Raw genomic sequence first — 5775 nt, forward strand, 5'->3', positions numbered from 1 at the left:
GAAATAAAAAAAGCTTTTGGTCACATGAGCAAATCGGCAGATGAGAGATGAGGTGAGGTCTCTAACTTACAAATGTGACATAGTGTTTAAATATTGCTCTGCTCTGTCACCAGAGGGCCTTGGACATGTTCTTTTTCCTCCTTGGCCACTTCCAGTTTTTCTGTTTGAGCTGAGCCTGTGTATCCTCCTTCCTTACCGCCCAGGCTGAGTTAGACTTGTGCTCTCTCCTCTCTCCCCGACTAGGCCCCATGGGCCCCAGAGGGCATGGACTGTGCCTGTCTTAGTCATCTTTGTGTCCCAGCCCTGGCTACAGCACCTGGTGCCCAGTAGGGACAAAAGAAACAGAAGGCAGGGTGTCACCTACCCAGCTGTGAAGGGGCAGGTCCTGCCCACCTGCCTGGCCCTCTCCCACAGGACACAGTCCATCTCAGTGTGCTCCACACCCGGGCCTTCTGCAACTGTTCCTCCTCGCTTCCTGCAGCCTGTCCAATGTCAGCGTCCCCTTCCATCTCTTCTGAGGACAGTTCTGGACATGCCCCATTCTCCTCGGGCCACATGATCAGAGCTCATCTCTTCCCTAAAGAAGGCCATGCTCGGCTGGAGGTCCCCTTCTAGATTTCTTTCTCTCTCCTTTTCCCTTGGCCAGTGAGCTTCTTGGGAGCAAATTCAAACTTGCTGGCTCTACTTCCCCCTCCAGCCCTGGGCAGGGTCCCCTCCGCCACCTCACCAAAGTCCTCAGAGTGGTCAGCACCAGTGCTCGGCCTTAGCTTCTGGGCCTTCTCGGCTATGTCTGACACTGCCAGTCAGCTTTCCATCCCTTCCTTGCCTTCTCCTTTTTTTAAAGTAATGTTTTTAAGTCTACGGCCATGCCACCCTGAACAAGCCTAATCTCTTCTGGTCTCGGAAGCTAAGTAGAGTCAGGCCTGGTTAGTACTTGGATGGGAGACCGCCTAGGAAGACCAGGTGCTGTAGGCGTAAAAAATAAAAAATAAGGGATGGTAAGCGACAAGGTCCTTGCAATCTGTGAGGTCAACCAAGGGTTGCCTCGCCTAAAAATAAATAAATAAATAAAATAAATTAAAAATAAATAAATAATGTTTTTATAGAGGGGTAACTTCCATGAAGATGCAAAGATCGCAAAGGTGCTGCCCTCAGATCAGGAAACACCATTGAGGAGACTCAGACGGCCCTTGGGACGCTGTCCTGTTCCAACTGTCCCCTCTGCCCTGTGGGGGCATGAGGTCCCCTCCATACCAAGTTACCAGGCTGCATGTGGGGCACCAGAATAGCCTCCCTCGCCCTGAAGACTGGGCTCTGTCCTTTAAGACACTTAGCAGGGACCTGTACGAAGCTGTCCCTTCTGCAGGTGTAATTGTGTTCTGATCGCAGATTTGTGACCACTGGCACTGAGGCCTTTATCTGGGTCCATGGACCCCCAAGGGTCCGAGGAGAGAATTCAGGGCAGCCGCAACTTGGATGGAAAAATATTACACTTTTATTTTGCCACTACTTTGCATATGCAATACTATATCTCCGTTTTTACGTATTTTGATGACTAATTTTCTGTAGATTGGATTCTCTTGCAGCCCTACTCAGTTCAATATCTAAAAACATTGACATGAGGAGGGCTCCGCTGGCTCACAGAGGGGACTCAAAGGCCCAAAAAAGAGGACAGGCCATGGGACCCTGGGTGAGGGCAGAAAGAAGACCCTGGGAAACAACCAAGTGTGATCATTGTGCTGTGCTGTGCTGTGCCGATGGCCTGGCTGGGGTTGGTGAGGACACAGAGACGAAGGACCATTCTGAGCTGTTTTAAACCCAAGACTGACAAAGCTTCAGCATAAAGAACCATGGTCTCATTGACAGTGACCAGAAAATTGACAAAGATGTGTAAATATGTGACTAGAAATCATAATGTACTATAGTACTGTAATCTGAACAGAGGTGAGAAATAGTAAGTGAATTAGAATATTAAGTTTTAGACAGTTTTAGAGATGCCAATTTTGGATAGTTTCAAGAGATAGTTTCGATTTCTATCGCAAACCCACAATCTCAGATCCAAAATTCCTGGGACTGGCTGTGGTTGGGAACACAGAATGTTCAGATCCTAAACACAGCTTGTTATAGGGCTCCCTCCATGGGGCCTGGGGAGCACCCCTCATTAAACTCACCCAGATTTCTCCACCCAAACGAATGACTTCACGCAATGTGGATAAATAAAGACCAGTGGTAGCTGCAGGTGGAGACAGGGCAGGTTTTGCTGCCAAATGATTTACAAAAAAGAAAAAAAAAGTTGAGCGTTTGGGGAGCTTTAATGGATTCCAGATTTGAATAAGGAGTTGAGGATAAGCTGACCTGTAATTCTCTATGATCTGACACTACCCAAGATACAGCCCAAATCCTCTATGGTATTGATTAGTGTTTCCAATTCACAAAACAAATTTACCTGTAGGGTCTCAGCAGATGAGAGCAGAAATCCTGAGTGGGTGCCAGATGCTATGTCATGTGCAGCCTCTCAAGGGCACCCACAGTCTCTCTTGTTCCCCTGTGATTCCTGTCCTGCATGACCTCTGCCCTTGTGGTCTTCCCTGACTTGCTGTGGATGCCTGGCCCAGCTTGTCCAGCCAGCAAGCTCCCACCTGTCCTTTAAAGGGACAGCTTCCTCCCAGCTGCTGGGCACTCGACCAGGTGTTGTATGGGAGGATGTAAGATTGTAAGGTCCTTGAGGTGATCTGGCCTTCAGCGGATGGATTATGGACTCAATCTTCCCCCTGGGAAGTTAGTGGAGGGTTGAGTGGTGGCAGCAGCAGTCAGAGCTACAGAATCTGGTTGGTCAGTGCACAGGGACTCCTGCCTTCTCTCTTTTGGTGACTTAGTTACTCTCACTTCCCAAGGGAAAACCTCTCCTACATGCTCCAGAGTAACTGGCCACCTCTAGTTAATGAGCTGTTACTATGTACAAGAAAGGGGGCCTTGAGGCTTATCAGGAAGGGAAATTCCACATCCTGCTTTGTGGTTAGGGTCCATTTTTACTGGTTATCCCCTTGCAGCAAGCCCCAGGCCAGCTCCCACAAATCAAGGTGACTCATCTAGCAGCCCCATCTGCCTGCTCTGGCCTCCCTCTTGATTGCTGCTTTCTCGTCCCTCACCTTGCTCTGTGCATCTACAGAGGACAGCCCCTCAGGACACACTCCAGACCCTGCTCGAGCAGTCCTGACCCTCATGCCTGGCTGTCCCCATCCTTTATCTCGGTGGTCCTCCATTAATGCTTTTTGATATGGAACCAGCTCCAGACAATTAAAGTAGGAACAAAGAAAACACCAGACCAACCTCAGGAGCCACAACTTGTGCTGGATACCTACCGACATTCACTGTGCCCCTGTTGTGCACTCAGCATTGCTCTGGGGGTGTGGGAAGTGGGGAGGCAGGCACTTGGCTGGGCAGCTACTGGAAGAACCCATCTCCTCATGTGAAAGCATCACTGCTGACCATGTGTAGAAGGGCCCGATGTAGTTTCAGTTTATGACCAGCCTCCTCTATGCCACATATACTCATCTAACAGTCCCTTAAGGGAGGGAGTATTATTTCTATTTTCTGGATGAAGAAACAAGTTCACAGACATGTCCAAGATCAATTACTAAGTAAGTGCAGAGTTGGGATTTGAAACTAGGTTTCTCAGACAAAGACTGCCCCTTCTCAAGCTGCTCCTGACCACCCATCCCTTGGAGTGTCTATGTCTGTGTCTGTGTCTGTGTCTGTGTCTGTGTCTGTGTCTGTGTCTGTGTTCCTATCTCTGTCTTCTCTTGTCTCTGTCTCTGTCTCTGTCTCTGTCTCCTGTCTGTCTCTCTCTCTGTCTCTCTCTCTCTCTCACACACACACACACACACACACACACACACACACACACACACACACAGAACAGATGGTTGGGGAAAGAGTAGTGTGCATATTGATCACCAGGTGGCGCCATAATGCCACAGTCAAGACACCCAATCCCATTGGAGCTCTTTTTCAGAAGAAAATCAGGTTTGGGCCAGGATGAGCCAGCACAGACGTAGATATCCAGTACAGAGAGCCCACCTGCAGTGGTCTACGTCCCAGTCCACTTCTAGGAAATCTACAGCAGGGAAGTTTAAAAGTAGGAATAGTTTTTGTAAGAATTAATTTTAAAAGTTTGGTATATTCCCAGATCCCCACCATTCAACACTTCTCACTCAAATACATTAAATGATACTTAAAAGGTGTGATATATGAGAAAATAGTAATACAGAGGATGGTCCATACACAGAGATGGTTTCCTCTCAGTGTCCATAGTGTCCCCACTACAAGACTAAAAGACCAGAGGACACTTGCTTCCCGCCCTGCGGTGTCCCTTTCCAACTTAAGAGGAAAGACAAAGAAAGGATGAATTTGAGCTATTATTAAAACATGCACGCATCCAGATGACAAGTGAGGGGATCAGGGTAAGATGCAGGGCTCCTTCTGAGAGATGTGGTGAGGGGTACCAGGTCTGAGATGGGCTCTCTTGCAGGGTGGGGGGAGGGGGAGCCCGGTGGGATGGAGGACTCCTGAGAGGAGAGGGACCAGAGGGTGAAGCAGGGGGAAATATTGGCGATTCCAGAGTGCTTCCTCCTTCCCCTGTCCAGGCTGAGACTTGCCTCTGGGCAGCGTTTTAAAACATGTTTTATTTTGGAGAATTTCAAACCTATAATAAAGCAGACAAAAAAGTATAATGAACCCCTAGACCCACCCTGCAGCTTCATCAGCCATCATCCCCTGGCCAGGCTGCCTAGCCACACCTGCACCCACCTACCTCTTCCATTATTTTGAAGTGAATGCCAGGTGTCATATAATTTGACCCCCAAATATTTTAGTATTCATCTCTAAAAGATAGCAGGGCCACAAGAGCAGCATCGAACACCCAGGTTCAAACCTCCAGGTCTGAAGGAGGCAGAATTTCCTTTCCAGTTTGTTTGAGTCAGGATCCAACTAAGGTTCACACAGAGCGACTGAGTGAGGCACCTCTAGGTCCCTTCTTTTCTTTCTTTTGTTTTTTAAACTTTGCATTTTGAAATAATTTCAGACTTACTGGGAAGTTGCAAAAATAGTATAAAGAATTCCCACTACACTCTTCACTCAGATTCTTCAAATGTTACCATGTTACATAACCATGTACATGGTCAAAATCAGGAAATCAACATGCTTGCAATATTATTATCTCATCTACAGATCTTATTTAAAATTTTCCAATTCAGTTGTCTCCTTTGATCGGGAAGAGTTCCTCAGTCTCGTTTTATCTTGTTTTGAAAGAGTACCGATATTGTAGAATGTCTATTTGTTTTGTAGAATTTGGGCTTGTCTGATGTTTCCTCGTGATTAAACTTGGGTTAGCATTTTTGGAAAGAATTCCACAAAGGGAGGCTGCATCCTTCTCACTGTGTCATTTGCGGGGCACAGGATGTCCAATTTCTCTACTATGAAGCTACTATGCTTTTCCCCTTTGTAATTAATAAGTACCCGTGGGAGATGATTTGAGACTATGTGAACGTCATATATTTGTCTACTAGTTATACCATTCATTGATTCATAATTCTTGCTTGAAATAATTATTACTGAAGAGTTTACTGAATAGTGAAATTTCTACGTCCATCATTCCTTCTACATCCAATACTTGAAATTCTTCTGAGAAGAACTTTCCCCCATTCCTCCCCGATTTATGTATTTAATAATTAATCTATTCTTATTTTATTTTTACGGCTTCTCCTTGGCATATCC

The 5775-nt window shown here is 46.7% G+C and overlaps 1 pseudogene; it reads left to right on the forward strand.

The window, feature by feature from the left end:
• The first annotated feature begins 856 nt into the window (after window positions 1-856).
• LOC120610405 (uncharacterized) lies at window positions 857-975 on the forward strand (annotated as a pseudogene).
• Window positions 976-5775: the final 4800 nt, after the last annotated feature.

Source organism: Pteropus medius, unplaced genomic scaffold, assembly GCF_902729225.1.
Source record: "Pteropus medius unplaced genomic scaffold, Ma_sr-lr_union100, whole genome shotgun sequence".
NCBI lineage: Eukaryota > Metazoa > Chordata > Mammalia > Chiroptera > Pteropodidae > Pteropus > Pteropus medius.